Here is a 21,286-nt window from a genome sequence, read left to right on the forward strand (position 1 = left end):
AGTGGAGGATGGCCCAGGTGCTTGGGCCCTGCACCCCATGGGAGACCAGGAAAAGCACCTGGCTCCTGGCTCCTGCCATCGGATCAGCGCGGTGCGCCGGCTGCAGCGGCGGCCATTGGAGGGTGATCCAACGGCAAAGGAAGACCTTTCTCTCTCTGTCTCGCTCTCTCACTGTCCACTCTGCCTGTCAAAAAAAAAAAAAAAAAAAAAAAAAAAAAACCTGTGCCCAAAAGAAAAACTTTCCTTGGCTTTAGAACAGGCAAGCGCTTCCACCAGGTGGGGGGGGGGGGGACGCTCGTCACACACAAGTTGGGAGTACATGGGTCTGACTGGAATTCACCTTCTTTGGAATCTCTGTGCCTTTGTTTAAGCTTGCATATTTTAAGTCTCTTTGTTTTAATTATTTCATTTATAGTCCTTCTCGATAACAAGAGAACATATTTAAGATCTGTTTCTGTTCTTGTACTAAAAATGATTTGGAAAAGTGTACCTGCTACCATTTATGCCAATTTTATAAAGTTGGAGTTGATGTGATACTCAGCAAAGAGGCACAAAGGCAAAGTCACTTGTCCAAAGTCCTCAGATGAAGCCTGCCCCAGGCTTATGTATGCTACCCATTTATTCACCAAGAAAACCCTCAACAGCTGGGCCTCCATGGAGTGGTTATAAAAAAAAAATTCTGAGGAATCTCCAGAGTGTCTTCCATAGTGGATTTACAAGTTTGTGTTCCCACCAACAGTGGGTTAGTGTTCCTTTTTCCCACATCCTCGCCAGCATCATTTGTTGGTAGATTTCTGTATGTAAGCCATTCTAACTGGGTTGAGGTGAAACCTCATTGTGGTTTTGATTTGCATTTCCCTGATGGCTAGTGATCCTGAACATTTTTTCATGTGCCTGTTGGCCATTTGGATTTCCTCTTTTGAAAAATGTCTATTGAGGTCCTTGGCCCATCTCTTAAGTGGATTGTTTGTTTTGTTGTTGTGGAGTTACTTGATCTCTTTGTAGATTCTGGTTATTAAAGATTTATCGGTTGCATAGTTTGCAAATATATTTTCCCATTCTGTCGGTTGCCTCTTTACTTTCCTGACAAGAATATTTTTTAACAATAAAAGTCGGCCGGCGCCGCGGCTCACTAGGCTAATCCTCCGCCTAGCGGCGCCGGCACACCGGGTTCTAGTCCCGGTTGGGGCGCCGGATTCTGTCCCGGTTGCCCCTCTTCCAGGCCAGCTCTCTGCTGTGGCCAGGGAGTGCAGCGGAGGATGGCCCAGGTGCTTGGGCCCTGCACCCCATGGGAGACCAGGAAAAGCACCTGGCTCCTGGCTCCTGCCATCGGATCAGCGCGGTGCGCCGGCCACAGCGTGCTGGCCGCGGCGGCCATTGGAGGGTGAACCAACGGCAAAGGAAGACCTTTCTCTCTGTCTCTCTCTCTCACTGTCCACTCTGCCTGTCAAAAAATAAAAAAAAAAAAAACAATAAAAGTCTACAACTAAATCTTTTTAATCACTCCTTACTAAAATGTCTAATCATTGTAAAAATTTCCAAATAGTTTACTAGCAAACTATTTTGCTGGAATCCATGTGCAAATAAAGCTCACACAATGCTATTGGGCTCTTTTTAAAAACTGTGCATTTTATTTTGAGGTAATAGCAGATTCACATTCTGTTGTAAAGAAACAATACAGAGGCTGGTTCTGTGGTGTAGTGAGTAAAGTGTCCGTCTGCAGTGCCGGCATCCCATGTGGGCCCCGTTCAAGTATGGCTGCTCCACTTCTGATCCAGCTCTCTGCTGTGGCCTAGAAAAGAAGTAGAAGACGGCCCAAGTCCTTGGATCTCTGCTCCCGCATGGGAGACCCAGAAGAATTCCTGACTCCTGGCTTCGGATCGGCACAGCTCTGGCCATTGTAGCCATCTGGGGAGTGAATAAGTGGATGGAAGACCTCTCTCTGTCTGCCTCTGCCTTTCTCTAATTCTGGCTTTCAAATAAATAAATAAATAAATAAATAAATCTTTTTTTAAAAAAAGAAACAATACAGTGAGATTCTGCATCTCTTTATCCCAGCTTCCTCCACCAGTTATACCTTACAAGGTCATAGTCTAATATCAGAACCAGAGTATTGACATCAGTAAAGATAACATTTCCATCACCACATGATCTCTCTTATTGTACTTTTATAGCAATCTTCACTTTCTATTACCTCCAGTTTTTTAACCCTGACAACTACTAATCTATTCCATACTACTATAGTTTAAAATTTTATTTCAATATTTATTTCTATATTTAAGTTTTTTAACATTTTTGTATATTCATTCTATATAGAAATATTGAACACACAGGTGCATATTATTTTTCTTGAAAGCATGGATATTAATATCATATAATGTGAGTTTATTGACAGGATCATAAAGTGATGGAAGAAGGGTGCATTAATGTGTAGAGGATATACTTCAGTGCAGACAACATTTATAACTATATACCAAATAACATGACATCCTCAGGTATAATAATTTTTCCATTTCAAGAATGCTACAAAAATTGAATCATGCATTAAGTATGTTTTTGGGACTAATATCTTTCTCTTTAATCAGTAAATTCTATGGAGACTCATCTAAGATATTGACTATTTCAATAATTCATTCATTTTGTTGCTTTTAAAGATTTATGTATTTATTTGAAGAGAGGGAGGGAGGGAGGGAGGGATAGAGAGAGAGAGAGAGAATGAGAATATCTTCTGTCTTCTGGTTCATTCCCCAAATGGCTGCAACATCCAGGTCTGGGCCAGTCTGAAGCCAGAAGCCTGAAGCCCCATCCTGAGTTGCAGGTGCCCAAATACTTGGGCCATCTTCTACTGACTAGCCAGCACATTAGCAGGAAGCTGGATCAGAAGCAGGACAATCAGGACTTGAACTGGCACTCTGAAATGGGATGCTGGCATTATAAGTGGCAACTTAACTTGCTGTATCACACTGTCATCCTCAGTTTATTTATTTTAATTGTTCAGTAGTATTTCAAGGTAGGGATACAGAAGTGTTTTTTCATTCATTCACTCATTGAAGGACATCTGGGTTATTTCTAGTTTTTGGCTATTGTGAATAAATCTACTATAAATATTTATATACAGAGTTTTGTGTGAACATAAGTTTTCCTTTCTCTGGGATAAATGCCCAGGAGTGCATTTGCTGGTCATATGGTAGTTGCACGTTTTGTTTTTTAAGAAAGTGCCAAACTATTTTCCAGAGTAGCTGTAACATTTTACATTCCTACCAGCAGAGGGATCCAGTTTCTTTACATGCTCACCAATGTGTGGTGTAACTATTTTCATTTTAGCCATTCTGTTTCAGTGTACAGTCTTATCTCACCATGGCTTCAATTTGCACTTTGCTAATGCTATACATGTGCTTATTTACCATCTGTAGGAAGGATTCTCAAAAAGTTCATGGAAAAATGTATAAGAAAACTATGCATGGATTTCAAATATTTTTATACCAAAATAATCTTAGCTTTTAATTCCATTTTCCATGAAATTTTATGCCCATATATCCTTTTCAATAAGAAGTCTCTACATAATTTTAAACTTTTTATGAGTTTTAAAAACTGAATTTAGAGAAATTTTAGATAATCTAGATGTTAGTGTTTTGTTGGTTGCAGGCAAGTATTTTTCAGTTTGTAGTTCATTTTTTCATCTTCACATCTTTTGAAATGAGAAAGGTTTGAATTTTCAGGAAGTGCAAATTATCATGCTTCTACTTTGGAGACCTTATATTTGGTATCAAATCTACAAGATTTATGCATAGTCTTTGACACAGGATGTTTCCTTTTTTTATTCTAAAAAATTTTATTTTACCATTAAGTCTGTGATCAGTTTTGAGTTAAATTTTAAATTATGTGTGAATGGTCAAATTTAATATTATTTGTTTTGTTTATTATGACATTATTTTATCATAATGTGATATATTTATTTCTGGTAAATTTCAATGTCCTTTTCACAATATTTTGATTCACATATAATTAATATACTATAAAATTCACCCTTTTATTAATTCACACAATGCAGCTGCTTTCAGAAAATTGACATAGATGTTGTAACATCACCATTATTGATTCCATAAAACTAACTCCACATAGGAACCCTGGTCCCATTAGCAGTCATCCTTTTCTTCCAGTCTCTGGAAGTCACAATGTACTTTAAGATTCTATTCATTTGCCTATTTTAGACATTGCATATAAACAGATTCATACAACATCTGATATTTTGTGTTTGGCTTCTCATGTATAGCATAATGTTTTTAAGGTTCATCTATGTTGTAGCAGGTATAAGTATTCAATTCCTTTTTATGAATGAGTAACCTTCCATTGTGTGGATATACAACATTTTGTTTATGAGTTCATCAGTTGGTGGCTATTTGGGTTGTTTGAATACTGCTGCTATGAAGATTTATGTACATATATAGAAAGGCTTTTAATTATCTTATGTATATAGTAAGGAGTAGTAACTCTATTTAACTTATTGAGAAATTGTCAGACTGTTTACCAAAGCAGGCACATAATTGTACACGAACAAAATAAATGTAGGATGGTTGCATTTTCTCCATGTTCTCTCCAATACTAGCTAATTTCCTTATTTCTTTATTATGGTTATCCTAATTTGTATGAAGTGGTATCTCATTGTAGTTTGGATTTGTATTCCCTAATGAACAGTAATTTTGAGTAACTTTTAATGTGCTTATTATTCACTTGCATATCTTCTACAAAAAACTGACTATTCCACCCTAGGCTCTTGTCATGAGTTGTCAAGGCTATGGAAGCCTTTTGAGTTCGCCAACTCCGATCTTTTTTAGACAAGGTCATAGTCAACGATGGCCCATTCTTTCCACTGGGATCTCACTCGCAGAGATCTTTCATTTAGTTGTTTTTTTTTTTTTTCATAGTGTCTTGGCTTTCCATGCCTAAAATACTCTCATGGGTTCTTCAGCCAGATCCGAATTTGTCAATTTGTTAAGTCAACAACAGGAGTCACTGTGCACTTACTCCTTACGTAGGATCTCTGTCCTTAATGTGTTGTACAATGTGAATTAATGCTATAACTAGTATTCAAACAGTATTTTACACTTTGTGTTTCTGTGTGGGTACAAACTGTTGAAATCTTTACTTAATATATACTAAGTTGATCTTCTGTATATAAAGATAATTGAAAATGAATCTTGATGCGAGTGGAATGGGAGAGGGAGCAAGAGATGGGAGGGTTGCGGATGGGAGGAAAGTTATGGGGAGGGGGGAAGCCATTGTAATCCATAAGCTGTACTTTGGAAATTTATATTTAATAAATAAAAGTTTTAAAAAATTGACTATTTCAACCCCGTTTTCATTTTAAATATGGCTAGTCATACTTTTATTTTTGAGTGTTTAGAGTTATTTATATATTCTGGATATGAATCCTTCATCATATGTATGCTTTACAAGTATTTTCTCCCATTCCGTTGATTGTCTTTTCCATTTACTGATAATTTTGTTTGTGGTACAGAAATGTTTAATTTTGATAAGGCATTATTTACTTATTTCTGGTTTTGTTGTGTGTGCTTTTGGTGTCATTTTAAAGAAATAATTGCATAATTCCAGGTCACAAGGATTTACGCAATTTTTTTAGTAGAGTTCTTTAGCTTTAATCTTACATTTAGATCATTAATTTTATCATTTCCATTTATGCTATTTTTTATGAAATTATGCATACAGTAGGAAGTTGAGGGCCAATAATTAATTTGCATGTTGCTATGAAGTCATTCTAGCACCATTTATTGAAAACAGTCTTTTCCATATTGCATAGTCTTGCTGCCCTTGTTAGCACTCAATTGACCACAAATATCAGATTTCTGGACTCTCAACTGTAATCTATTATGACACACATATATGCCTATTCTTCTGCCATTACCATGCAGTCTTGATTGCTGTACCTATGTAGTAAGTTCTGAAGTCTGGATTTGTGAGTCCTCCAATGTTGTTCATCTTTCAAGATTGCTTTGACTATTTTGGGTCACTTGTTTTTTCATATGAGTTTCATGATCAGCTTGTCAATTTCTTCAAATAAGACAGCCAGAATTTTCATAGGGATTGCATTGAATCTATGGTTCAATTTGATTTGTATTCCTATTTTAATAGTTTTCTAAGCCATGGAGATGGGATACATATTTTTAAATAAGTCGGTTGAGGTATAAATATTATATTCCCAAATTGCACATGTTTAATGTATATAATTTAAATAAGTTTGAACACTTCTACACACTTGTGAAACTATCACCAGAATCAAAGCAACAAAAGTATATACCCCCTCCAAAAGTTTCCTCCTGCTCTCACTCCTTTTTTGTGATAACACTTGAGATCTAAACTATTACAAAATTTTAAAGTGTACAAGACAATATTGTTAAATATGAGCTCTGCATTATATAGTATACTTCTAGAACTTATTCATCTTGAATAACTGAAACTTTATGCCCTTTGAACTACTACTCACTGATTCCCACTCCCCACAGACACTGGTAACCATCATTTGATCCTTGCTTCTATGAGTTAGACTATTTTAGACGCCTCATATAAATGGGATCATGAAATATTTGTCTTTCTGTGATTGTCTTATTTCATTTTGCATAATAGGCTGCAGGTTAATCCATGTTGTTTTATATGGTCTCTTTCAAAATTATGTTGAAATGTAATTACCATAGTGGTAGCATTGGAAACTGGACATTTAAGAGGTGATTAGGCCATGAATTGTTTCCAATGTCATTATCATAGGAGTGGACTAGTTATTGCAGGAATGACTTTGTTATGAAAATGAGCGCTCTTTCTTGCATACTTACTCTGGACACCTGATGTCCACTGCCATGTTACAATGCAGGAAGAAGTTCCCCAACACATGCTGGCATCCTTATATTGCACTTCCTTGCCACTAGAAGTAGGAAAAATAAATTTCCTTGCAAATTACCTGGTCTGTGTTACTGTTAGAGCAGCAGAAAACAGGCTAAGTCTCAATAATGTTCCAAATATAAATATATATATAGCTATCAATATATTATATATATATATGTCTTCTCTGCACTGGGAGCAGCTCTCACGCTACAGCCCCTGACAGCCTGACAATGTACGCCTGCTCCAAGTTCGTCTCCATGCCCTCCTTGGTCAGGAGCACCTCGCAGCTGCTGAGTCAGCCGCTGTCCGCAGTGGTGCTCAAGAGACCCGAGCTGCTGACAGATGAGCACCTGAGCAGGGTGGCAGCCCCGTGTCCCCTGACCCCACTTCTCCAGAGCCAGAGCCGTAGCTTCCAAACCAGCACCATCTCAAGGGACATTGACACAGCAGCCAAGTTCACTGGGGCCGGGGCTGCCACCGTCGGGGTGGCTGGCTCTGGGGCTGGGATCGGGACTGTATTTGGGAGCCTCATCATTGGTTATGCCAGGAACCCTTCCCTCTTCTCCTACGCGATTCTGGGCTTTTCGGAGGCCATGGGGCTCTTCTGCCTGATGGTGGCCTTTCTCATCCTCTACTCCATGTGAAAGAGTCGTCACCACCTCCCGCAGGTCTTTGTCCTGTCCTCCTCTGCCCTGTGCATTCCCGTTCCCATACCTTCCCAGGACACCTGGGGCAAGTGGTTGGCTCAGGGTTTGACAGAGGGAAGACAAATAAATACTGTATTATAAGATGGCAAAAAAGGGTGGTCTTTTTCCTTCTGGGAGGAGGGAGAGTAGCTGATGTGTGGGAACAGAGTCACGCAGGCATTTTTTAGCAGGCCATGAACCATGAGCTGAAGTGTGCAAGAGGTTGTAGACTAAGCTGATCTGGGATTAAAAGAGAAGAGGTCTTCATCACAGAAAGGGATACAATTAAATATAATATTTAATTGTAAATATCAGTTGATAGACATTAGGTTGCATCCATATCTTGACTAATAGGAATATGTAATTGTGGTTTTGATTTGCATTTCCCTGAATATTAGGGATGTTGAGCCTCTTTTAATATATCTGTTGGCCACTTGTGTGTCTTTTTGGAAAATTGTCTATTTGAGTCCTTTCTCTGGTCTTTTTTTTTTTTTTTTTTGACAGGCAGAGTTAGATAATGAGAGAGAGAGCCAGAGAGAAAGGTCTTCCTTCCATTGGTTCACCCCCAAAATGGCTGCCACGGCTGGCGCTGCGCCTAACCAAAGCCAGGAGCCAGGTGCTTCTCCTGGTCTTCCATGTGGGTGCAGGGCCCAAGCACTTGGGCCATCCTCCACTGTACTCCCGGGCCACAGCAGAGAGCTGGAATGGAAGAGGAGGAACCGGGACAGAATCCGGCGCCCCAACCGGGACTAGAACCCGGGGAGCCGGTGCTGAAGGCGGAGGATTAGCTTAGTGAGCTGAGGTGCCGGCCATTTCTCTGGTCTTTAACTTGGTTATTTGTGTTCTTACTCTTGAGTGTAAGAGCTCCTTATATATATTTTATCCCTCATCAGATAAATAGTTCATAAACATTTTTCCCATTCCATAGGTTGGTTTTTCACTCTGCTGTTTCCGTTGCTGCACAGAAGGTTTTGGGTTGATTTAGTCTCATTTACATATTTTACGTTTTATTGCCTGTGATTTTCGTGTCAAATCCAAGAAATCACTGCCAAGACCAAAGTCAAGAATATTTCCCTGTACATTTTCCTCTAAGAGTTTTACAGTTTTGAGTCTCACGTTTAAGCTTTCAGTTCATTTTAAGTTGGTCTTTATGTATGGTGTAAAATAAGGATACACTTTCATTCTTTGGCAAGTAGATATCCAGTTGTCCTAGGACAATTTGAAGATACTATCATTTCCATATTGTGTATTTGTGGCACCAATATTGGCAACAAGTTGACTGCTTATGCACTAGGTTATGTCTGGGCTCTGTATTCTGTTACATCGGTCTGTATGTCTATCTTTATGCCATTACCCAACTTAACTCTTTCAATTAGTATACGTTTGTAAAATATTTCCAGATCAGGAAGTGTGATGATTTCCTATTTGCTCCTCTTCCTCAAGACTGTTTGGCTAACTCAAGGTCCTTTGTGGTTCTACAAGAATTTTAAGAATTTTTTGTAGTTTTGTAATATGTCTGATTATAGGTAAGAATTGTGGCACGGCATGTTAAGCCACCACTTGGGACACCTGTATGATATATCAGAGTGTTGGTTTGAATTCTGGCTACTCCACTTCTGATCCAGCTTCTGTTAATGCATTTGAGAGACAACAGATGATAGTCAAAGTATTTGATAAAATACAACACCCTTTCATGATGAAAACTCTAAGCAAATTGGGAACAGAAGAAACATTCCTCAATACAATCAAAGCAATTTATGAAAAACACACAACCAGCATCCTATTTAATGGGGAAAAATTAGAAGCATTTCCACTGAGATCTGGTACCAGACAGGGATGCCCACTCTCACCATTACTATTCAATATAGTACTGGAAGTTTTAGCCAGAACACTTAGGCAAGAAAAAGAAATTAAAGGGATACAAATTGGGAAGGAAGAACTCAAACTATCCCTCTTTGCAGATGATATGATTCTTTACTTAGGGGATCCAAAGAACTCTACTAAGAGACTATTGGAACTCATAGAAGAGTTTGGCAAAGTAGCAGGATATAAAATCAATGCACAAAAATCAATAGCCTTTGTATACACAGGCAATGCCATGGCTGAGAAAGAACTTCTAAGATCAATCCTATTCACAATAGCTACAAAAACAATCAAATATCTTGGAATAAACTTAATCAAGGACGTCAAAAATCTCTACGATGAGAATTACAAATATCTTGAAAGAAATAGAAAAAGATACGCCAAAAATGAAAAAATCTTCCATGCTCATGGATTGGAACAATCAATATCATCAAAATGTCCATTCTCCCAAAAGTAATTTATAGATTCAGTGCGATACCAACCAAGATACCAAAGACATTCTTCTCAGATCTGGAAAAAATGATGCTGAAATTCATATGGAGACACAGGAGACCTTGAATAGCTAAGCAATCTTGTACAACAAAAACAAAGCCAGAGGCATCACAATACCAGATTTCAGGACATACTACAGGGCGGTTATAATCAAAACAGCATGGTACTGGTACAGAAACAGATGGATAGACCAATGGAACAGAATAGAAATACCAGAAATCAATCCAAATATCTACAGCCAACTTATACTTGATCAAGGATCTAAAACCAATTCCTGGAGCAAGGACAATCTATTCAACAAATGGTGCTGGAAAAACTGGATTTCCACGTGAAGCATGAAGCAGGACCCCTATATTACATCTTACATAAAAATCCACTCAACATGGATTAAAGACCTAAATCTATGACCCAACACCATCAAATTATTAGAGAACATTGGAGAAACCCTGCAAGATATAGGCACAGGCCAAGACTTCGTGGAAAAGACCCCAGAGGCACAGGCAGTCAAAGCCAAAATTAACAATTGGGATTACATCAAATTGAGAAGTTTCCATACTGCAAAAGAAACAGTCAGGAAACTAAAGAGACAACTGACAGAATGGGAAAAATATTTGCAAACTATGCAACCGATAAAGGATTAATAATCAGTATCTACAAAGTGATCAAGAAACTCCACAACACAAAACAAACAACCCACTTAAGAGATGGGCCAAGGACCTCAATAGACATTTTTCAAAAGAGGAAATCCAAATGGCTAACAGACACATGAAAAAATGTTCAGGATCACCAGCCATCAGGGAAATGCAAATCAAAACCACAATGAGGTTTCACCACAACCCAGTTAGAATGGCTTACATACAGTAATCTACCAACAATAGATGCTGTTGTGGATGTGAGGAAAAAGGGACACTAATCCACTGTTGGTGAGAATGCAAACTGGTAAAGCCAGTATGGAAGTCATTTGGAGATTCCTCAGAAACCTGAATATAACCACACCATACAACCCAGCCATCCCACTCTTTGGAATTTACCCAATGGAAATTAAATAGGCAAATAAAAGTGATGTCTGAACCTCAATGTTTATTGCAGCTCAATTCACAATAGCTAAGACATGGTATCAACCCAAATGCCCATCAACAGAAGACTGGATAAAGAAATTATGGGATATGTACTCTATAGAATACTATACAGCAGTAAAAGAATGAAATCTGGTTATTTGCAACAAAATGGAGGAATCTGGAAACCATCATGCTGAGTGAAGTAAGCCAGTCACAAAGCGTCAAATATCATATGTTCGCCCAGATCAGTGACAACTAACTGAGCACCAAAAAGGAAACCCATTTAAGTGAAATGGACACCATAAGAAACAATGACTTGATCAGGCCTTGTCCTGACTGTCAAGAAACAACTTACTACTTTATTCCTTTTATTATTTTTTTGTGCTACTTTATACCATTGGTTGAACTCTTTAATTAACACACAATTATTCTTAGGCATTTAAATTTAACTGAAAAGTAATCACTGTTAAATATAAGAGTGGGAATAAGAGATTGAGGAGATGTACAGTTCAGCTCATGCTCACTCAGACTTATTCCTAATGGTAGAGCTAGAAATGTGCCAAGGTATTCCAATGCAATCCCATCAAGGTGGCATGTACCAATGCCATCTCACTAGTCAAAGTGATCAGTTTCAGTTCATAATTGACCATAATGATAGGATTAAGTGTCAAAGGGATAACATAAACAAGACTCGTGTCTGCTAATACTAACTGAGAGAATTAAAAAGGAGAGAACAATCCAACATGGGAAGTGGGATACACAGCAGACTCATAGAATGGCAGATGTCTTAAATAGTACTCTGGCCTCAGAATCAGCCCTTAAGTTTTTCGGATCTGACTAAAAAGCCCATGAGAGTATTTCAGGCATGGAAAGCCAAGACACTGTGGCAAAAAAAAAAAAATGGCTTAAATGAAAGATCTCTGTGAGTGAGATCCCAACGGAAAGAATGGGCCATCAAAGAAGGAAGTACCTTTTGCTGAAGGGTGAAGTTCCACTTTGACTATGGTCTTGTCTAATAAGATCGGAGTTGGAAAATTCAAGATGCTTCCATAGCCTTGGCAGCTCATGACAAGAGCCTCAGGTGATTACTGACGTCATAAATCAGAGTGTCAATTGTTAAATCAACAACAGGACTCACTGGGCACTTACTCCCCATGTAAGATCTCTGTCCTTAATGTGTTGTACTATGTGATTTAATGGTATAACTAGTACTCGAAGAGTACATTATACTTTGTGTTTCGTTGTGGGTGCAAACTGTTGACATCTTTACTTAGTATATACTAAGTTGATCTTCTGTATATAAAGATAATTGAAAATGAATCTTGATGAATCATGGGATGGGAGATGGAGTGCGAGATGGGATGGTTGTGGGTTGGAGGGAAGTTATGGGAGGAAAAAGCCCCTGTAATCCAAAAGCTGTACTTTGGAAATTTATATTTATTAAATAAAAGTTAAAAAAAAGAAAGACAAAAAATCTGAAAAATGTCTTTTCATACCTTTAGCCCATTTCTTAACTAGGTTGTTATTTTTTTTGTTGAGTTTCTTAAGTTCCTTATATATTCTGGCTATCAGATGCATAATTTGCAAATATTTTCTCACAACTCTGTCAGTTGCCTCTGCACATTGTTGAATATTTCCTTCGCATTGCAGAACCTTCTTAGCTTGATGTAATCTCCTTTTTCTACGTTTGCTTTTATTTCCTGTGCTTCTGGGGTCTTTTCCCAGCAGTCTTTGCTTATACCAATGTCTTGCAGAGTTTCCCCAATGTTTAAATCTAGTAATTTGATGATATCAAGACCTAGATTTAGATACTAATCCATTGTGAATTGATTTTTGTATAGGATGTAACTTAGGAGTCTTGTTTCATACTTTTGCATGCAGAGATTCAATTTTCTAAACACTATTTGTTGAAGTGACTATCCTTTCTCTAGGGAATTATTTTAGCTTGTTTGTCAAACATTAGATAGCTGTAGATGCATGGATTATTTCTGACATTTCTATTCTATTCCCTTGGCCTACATTTCTATATTTATATCAGAATCAGGCTTGTTTGATTATAACTACCTTGTAATATTTTGCGAAATTTGGTGTTGTGATGTCTCTGGCTTTTTGTTGTTTAATGTTGATTTAGCTATTCAGAGTGTCTTGTGATTCCATATGAATTTTAGGATTTTTTTCTATATCTGAGAGGAATGTCATTGGTATATTGATTGGGATCACATTGAATCAGTGAATTGTTTTGGGTAGTATGGACATTTTGAAGATACTAATTTTTTCCAGTTGACAAACATGGAACATTTTTTCCATTTTTGTGTCTTATTCTGTTTCTTTCCTTAAGATTTTTGTAGCGATCTTTCACATCCTTGGCTAAATTTATTCCAAGGTATTTAATTATTTTTGTAGCTATTGTGAATAGTACTGATCTTACAGGTTCTTTCTCAGACATGAAATTGTTTGTATATACAAAGTCTATCAATTTTTATGTGTTAATTTCATAACTTGCAGCTTTGCCAAACTCTCTTATGAGTTGCAATAGTCTCTTAATGGAGTCATTATATATTATATATATATTCCATATATATTTTATATATATTCCATATATATAATCTGTCATCTGTAAACAGATAATTTGACTTCCAGAGAGGCTTTCTGATTACTGATCCAGTCTCTTCGCTCATTGGTCTGTTCAGATTTTCCATTTCTTCAGAATTCAGTCTTTCTATGAAGATTTACTTTTTATTTAGTTGAAAGCCAGCATTACAGAGAGAAGAGGAGAGACACGGAGCGCGATCTTCCATATATTGGTTTACTCTCCAAATGGCTGCAATGGCCTAGGCTGGGCCAGGCAGAAGCCAGGAGCCATGAGCTTCTTTCAGGTCTCCCATGTGGGTTCAAGGGCCCAAGCTTTTAGACCATCTTTCTGCTTTCTCAGGTCTATTAGCAGGGAGTTGGATCAGAAGTGGAGCTGCCGGGACTTGAACCAGCACCCAATATGCGATGCCAGCACTGTAGGTGGTAGTTTAATCTGCTAAGCCACATTGCCAGCCCCCACAATTCAGTCTTGATAGCTTTTTTTCTAGAAGTTTATCCATTTATTCTATGTTATTCAGTTTGTTGGGGTCTAATTCTTCCTAGTCATCTCTTTAAATTTTTTTATTTCTGTGGCATCCACTGTAATGTCTCCTAATTTTGAGTGTTCTCACTTCTTTTCTTAATCTTGATAAGATTTATCAATTTTGTTTATCTTTTCAAAAACATAATATTTAGTTTTGGATATTTTTCTAATTCTGTTTCATTTAATTTAGCACAGATCTTTTTGTCCTTCTGTTAATTTTAGGCTAATTGTTTTTTTGTTTTCTAGTTTCTTGAGGTATAAATTTATGTTGCTTAATTGAGATCCACTCTTTTTAGTGTTGGCATTTAACACTATAAACTTCCTTGTTAGTACTGCTTTTGCTATATTCAACTTTCATTTCCATTTGTCTCAATGTCTTACTTCCCTTGGAATTCCTCTTTAAACATTCGTTTCTTAAGAGTGTGTTGTCTTATTACTATGTGCTTGGGAATTTCACATTTTTTCGATTGCTCATTTCTAGTTTCATTCCACTGTGGCTAAGAAAAATACTTCACATGATTTCACTCTTAAACTTATTCTGTGACTTAATCCATGATCTATCCTGGAGAATATTCCATATAACTTGAGAGTAATTTTTATTCTGCTGTTGTTTGGTGGAGTGTTTGTCTATGTCTGATACGTCCATTTGGTCTATAGCATTTTTCATGTCATCTGAATCCTTATTGATTTTCTGTCTGAGTGACCTGCTACTGTAGTTGAGGTACTGAAATCCACTAATATTGTATTGCTATCTATGTATGACTTTAGTTCCCTCAATGTTTGCTTTACATATTTGGGTACTATGATATTCAATGCACATACATTTCTAATTTTGCTATAGCTTGCTGGTTAATTAATCCTTTTATCATTGTATAATGCCCTTCTTTGTCAGACAATTGTCACTTAAAAATGTTTTGATATCATAATAATCATCCCTGCTAGTTTCATTTTTACCTTGGTTTTAAAGTAGCCCTACTAGATTATATTGTTTCTTTTTCTCATATAGATTTTATTTCTTGAGTGACAATTGTAAAGAAACTATTTTCTAACTCAGTAGAAAATGCTGTGATTCCTTGTTTAAGTCTTTTATTCAAAATTTATGTTCTAGAATAATGAATCTCAAAATCTTGTGATTTTTACTGAATATTACAAGTGTATATATGCAGGTGTGCATGTGAAACAAAAGATTTTATGCTGATCCTGGCATAAACTCATAATGAATAAAGATTTGCATTTTGAAAACTTTTTAAGAAAAGTTTATGCTAAAGGGAAGTTTGGAAGTGAACTTAAATCTCATTAAAATCGTAGATGAGAGACAACTTTTCTATGTGGATTAAATAATGAATCAGTAAATATCTAGTAGCAATATCTTATTTGAAGTGAACAAATGCAACCCCTGTAGTGGATAAAATTACCTCTTAGGAGAAAGAAAATGATCACTATATGCACAGTAAATCTGTATCTTTCTCATCACTGGATTTTGGTAAGCTATCTGGAGCAAAATTCAGTTTCTACATTAGGTAAATAAACAGAGGATAGTTACTTTTTTTCTAGCTCTATTGAGTTTTTTGTTTTTACAAAAAGATTTATTTATTTGAAAGGCAGTGTGACAGAAAGAGAGGGAGAGACAGAAAGAGATCTTCCATTCTCTGTTTCACTTTACAAAAGGTCACAATGGCTGGGCCTGGGCCAGGCACATTAGCCGGGAACTGGATAGGAAGCATAGCAGCCAGGATTCGAAATGGCACTCAGGTTGGATGCCAGTGTTTGAGGTAGCAGCATAACCCATTGTGCAACAACTACAGCCCCTCTATTGAGGCATTTTAATAAATAAAAATTGCACATATTCAAGATATACAGCATGATTTGATATAGGTATTTATTGAATAAATATTACCATATCTTATTAATTAACATATTCATCACTACATATAATTACTACTTTATGAGTTCATACATGGTGAGGACAGTTAAGATATAGTCTCAGAAATTTTCTAGGAAGAAATAGAGTCGGAATGTGAGAGGGAGGAGGAGGAAGGGTTGGGGCATGGGTGGGAGGGAGTGTGGGGGAGAAGTGTCACTATGTTCCTAAATATGTACATATTAAGTACATGAAACTTGTATAACTTAAATAATTTTTTTCAAAAGAAATATGGTATTGGTTCTGGCACAGTGGTGTGGCAGGTTAAGCCACAGCCTGCAGCGTTCTCCCATATGGCCACCAGTTCAAGTCCTGGTTGCTCAACTTTCAGTCTAGCTCCCTGCTAAATGCACCTGGGAAAACAGCATAGGATGGCCCAAGTGCTTGCACCCCTGCATCCACATAGAAGACCTGGATGAAGTTCCTGGCTCCTGGTTTCAGTCTGGCCTAGTCCTGTCATTGCCACAATTTGGGGAGTGAACCAGCAGATGGAAGACTTTTCTCTCTCCCTCTCCCTCTCTATAATTCTGCCTTTCAAATAAATAAATAAAAAATTTTTAAAAATATGATATTCACTATAGTCACCATGTTGTCCATTAGAAGACAGTTACTTAATTATAAGATAAAAGCTTAGCACCAGTAATCAAAAAAAGATTTCTGTTGCTTCTTTTTTCAAGAGTGGAAGAAATGTTATAGTGATTTCAATACCTCAAACAGATGCAATCAGGTGTACAGGAGTTGCATTGTTTCATTGGAAAGTCAATATAAAATCAAGATTTCTTTTCTAGTTTACACCTAGAGCCAGTATTGCATTCAAACAATAATTATCAGTAATCAGACCTGTTTTTGGAAGTGTTACTAACTTATACATATATATTTGCTTTTCTTTTAAAACACTCAATTTTATCAACTGGACAAATGAAAAAACACGTAAGTAACCAAGAGAAGAAAAATTGATGTGTGTCTTAATGATGACAAAGGATTTGTTCCTTTTAATGGAAGCCTATTGAAAGTCAGTAAATGTGAGGGTATGTCAAAATTTGTGGAAGTAGAATTAAAAGTTCATTTTGGTACAAAAATGTTTTAAATCCACACATATGAGAGGTCTTTAAAAGTTCATGGGAAATACATATTATGAAAACACTATACACAGGTTTCAAACATTTTTTGTACCAAAATAAAGTTTTCATGCCATTTCCATGAACTTTTAAATAAAAAATCCATTTATTTCAAAGACAGATTGACAGAGAGAGAGAAGAGGGGGGAAGGGGAGAGCAGAAGGGGGATGTGGGGGTAGGGAGAGAGAGAAGGAGGACACAGAGAGAGAGATCTGCCATTTGCTCTTTCACTCCCCAAATGGTTGCAACAGCCAGGGCTGGGTCAGGCTGAAGTCAGAAGCCAGGAGCTTCATTCTGGGTCTCCCTTGTGGTAGCAGGTGCCCGAGCACTTCAGCCATCCTCTACTGTTTTTCCAAGCCATTAGCACGGGACCGGTTTGGAAAGCAGAGCAGCTGGGACTTCAACTGGCACTTTGATATCAGAGCTAGCATTGGAAGTTGGAAGTGGTGGCTTAATCCATTGTGCCACAATGCCAGCCCCTACATGAACTTTTTGAAGTATTCTTGTACATTAAATACCTTGAGAAAGCATTTTAAATAAAAAATAAGTAAAATGAAATCTTAAAGTGCATGTCAGTTTATCAAATAATTATTAGAGTTTATCATTACAGTTAACATAACTCTATTTCAATAAAGAAATCATGATTCACTGGAAAAACATAGTATCTTTGATTTCATTACCTTTAAAACCCATTTAAAATTTTCTACTTGAGCATATGATCACTGCCACCCACATGCCATCTGGTGGCACTTCTCCAGATGGCACATAGGAAGTAATCAGCCTCTGAAATATCTCGTTATAAATCAAACCAAGAAAGTGTTTATGAATAGATTTACATTCCTGAATAATGATGCAGAACTTTCTATATTTTAGGAAGCATTTTAATTACAGCTAATTAAACAACAACAACAACAAAAAACCAAAATTAAAAACCCTTCACTTTTATTCAGTATTGTTTGATTGAAAGTCTGGGTCTTTTAGCAAAACAACTAGATTCCATGGAGACAAGAATCACCCTCCTAGTCTCAATTTCAGTTGCTAGTGGGTCTCCAAAATGTAAGAGCCAGTAGGACAATATTTTTATGTCACAACTCTTTAGTCAGAAGGAGCTGCAGACACTCGCCTCTTTTATGTCAACTAGAATGCTGGTTCCAAGCCTTGGTTGTACATTGGAACCACTTGAGGTGCAACGAAGAATACAGATGCCAGACCACATCCTACATGAATTATGCAAAACTGTTAACAGGCCTCTGAATTCTTAGACCTTCCCAGATGTTGACAGTGTACAGCCCAGTCTGAGAAACAATGTTGTAGAAGATTGTGTTTTATTTGACTTCAAACTATGTACCTATGGGATAAAATATTTTGAAGGATTTTTGAAGATGAAAAATACGTAGAAAATGACTCAATTAGGTCATAATTGAAAATTGGAACAAAGAATAATTTAAGAGACATATAATTTGGTGGTATACTAAAATATAAAATAAGATAAAAATCAAGCCTTTTTGCTTTATTATTTGAGGATCAGGTAGACAGAAAAAGAGAAAGGGAGAGAGGGGAGAAGGGAGGGAGCAAGAGAGAAGGAACACATGTTCTCATCACTGGTTCACTTCCCAAATGCCCTCAATGTCTTGGGCTGGCCTAGGACTGAGGGCAGGAACTGAGTACTTAATCCAGGTCTCCCAGGTGAGTGGCAGGAACCCAGTTAACAGAGACATCCTACTTCCTTCCAAAGTCTGCATTAGCAAGAGGCTGCAGTCAGGAGGCAGAGCCAGATATTGAATTCACCCAAGACACAAATATCTCAACTGGCATCTTAACTGCAGGCCAAAGGTCTGCCCCAAAACTAAACCTTTATGTGGGTTAGTTACAATGATATTTTCTAAGCATTGTTAACCATCCAGTACTAAAAACAATGTATAGCCAAAAGAATATAAATGATACCAACTATTTAATACAAATCAGAGAAAAGAATTTCTTGTATACAAAGAATATATTTCCTAAAAACCTAATAGAAGTTCTTAAACTGAGTGCAACACTTTTTTACTGTACAAAAAATATATGACAAATAGATTATTCACGTACTTTGTTTTCTCAAAGCACTAATAGAATGTTAATTAATTCAATTTTTAATAGTGTATTATATATACTATTTCTTTGCATGTCACATTTGGCCTTAAATTTATTTATTTATTTTTAAAGATTTATTTATTTATTTGAAAGTCAGAGTTACACTGAGAGGGGAGAGGGGAGAGGAGAGAGGGGAGAGAGGAGAGGAGAGAGGGGAGAGGGAGAAGGAGAGGGGAGAGGAAGAGGGGAGAGGGGAGAGGAGAGAGGGGAGGGGGAGAGGAAGAGGGGAGAGGGGAGAGGAGAGAGGGGAGAGGGAGAGGGGAGAGGGGAGAGGGAGAGGTCTTCCATCCACTGGTTCACTCCCCAATTGTCCACAAAATCCGGAGCTGTGCTGATCTGAACCCAGAAGCCAGGAGCCAGGAGTTTCTTCCGGGTGTCCCATGTGGGTGCAGGGGCCCAAGGACTTGGGGCATCTTCTACTGCTTTCCCAGGCCATAGCAGAGACCTGGATCAGAAGTGGAACAGCTGGGTCTCAAACCAGTGCCCATATGGGATGCCAGTATTTCAGGCCAGGGTGTTAACCCGCTGCACCACAGCACTTTGACCTTAAATTTAAATAATTTCAAATAATTTATTTGGCGATTCTCTTTGTTATTTAAAATTCTTATTTACTTTTCTAATTTATAATTTTCTAATCTTATCTGAAATTTGGTATAAAATCAATATGTGCATTGATTATGGTAACTACTAAAAAAAAAACCCTACAAGCTTTTCTTTTTAAATTCTTTTAAGCTTACTTCGGCATGCTCTTGTTATCTCTTTTTAGGACCATGCTGTCTAAATGGAAAATAACAGCACTTATGTTTTGATGTATGCCACAGTTTTGCACCTGTTATATATTTATATCATTTATATATAATTTCATTTGAAATTAAAATGCTATTAACTCAATGGAGATTAGAAAGTGCTTCATATGATACTATTATCAAGGAAAAACTTGCCTTAATATCGATTTTAAGAGCATTCAAAAAATAAAGACTTAGTTTTCAGGTATCAAAATAAGAGTCATGTTCATGTAAAACATTCCATTATTTACATATTTATATAGTGACTTACATATTGCTCTTTAAAATCATAAATATATACATAATGGGATATTATCTATATATGGCAATATCAAATATATGTTTGATGTGTATATATATACATATATTTCATACTAGCAATCTTATGCCATAGGGAAAGAAAACCAGGAGATTGTTAAATTAATAAAAAAGTTTTAATTTTTTAGCCTCGTATAATCTTTTAATGGCATTTCTTCTTATACCTTGAAAGGTAACATAAATATTAACTAATATCATCCCTGAATTCTACTAGTATTTTTCTATCTAAATGTTATAGAATCATTATCTTCCTTTTACTTGAAGCTGGAAAAGTCACACAGAGTAATTGAAAAAGCAAGACAAAAATTTTGACTTACATGAAACAAAATGTGGTGTTATCTATGCAATAGAATATTTTCAGCAATAGAAAGAATGTGGCACTGTTCATGCTCCAGTATGGATAAACATTGAAAATAGCGGTGAAAGAAGCCAGTTACCAAAGACTATACGTTATATGTGTGATTCCATCTATATGAAATGTCCAGAAGTGGCTAATCCATTTGTCAGAGAAAGTAGATTAGTGGTTACCTAGGATGTTGAGAGAGATAGAGAGTGATTTTTGATGTGTACAGGTTTCTTTTGGGGGTGATAAAATACCTTAATATTAACTTGTGGTGAGGTTGTACAGTTCATAAAAGCTATTGAATTTCACAGTTTAAATGAATTAATTCTATTGTGCTTAAACCATAAAGATATTTTAAAATGGTGAATTCTGGATGATGTTAAAAGGTTGGTTTGAGGCTAATTCTTATGAGATAATCTGCTTGCATAGGACATGACATATCCATCTTATATCAATAACACTGAATTGAATAATATAGATGAGCAAAATATGTTATGAATTTTCCATTAAAATGAGACAAAATTGTAGCAGGAGTATTGGTGTGATATGAGGCAGAACACTCA

General features: G+C 36.8%; 1 pseudogene across 1 annotated transcript; it reads left to right on the forward strand.

Moving 5' to 3' along the window:
- The first annotated feature begins 7,076 nt into the window (after positions 1-7,076).
- On the forward strand, positions 7,077-7,682 carry LOC100346750 (ATP synthase F(0) complex subunit C2, mitochondrial pseudogene; annotated as a pseudogene). Its single transcript, XR_016228524.1, has one exon. The product of XR_016228524.1 is annotated as an ATP synthase F(0) complex subunit C2, mitochondrial pseudogene (transcript).
- The last annotated feature ends 13,604 nt before the right edge of the window (positions 7,683-21,286 follow it).

This window comes from Oryctolagus cuniculus, chromosome X (genome assembly GCF_051225735.1).
Source record: "Oryctolagus cuniculus isolate XC-2025 breed Fujian yellow rabbit chromosome X, ASM5122573v1, whole genome shotgun sequence".
Lineage (NCBI taxonomy): Eukaryota > Metazoa > Chordata > Mammalia > Lagomorpha > Leporidae > Oryctolagus > Oryctolagus cuniculus.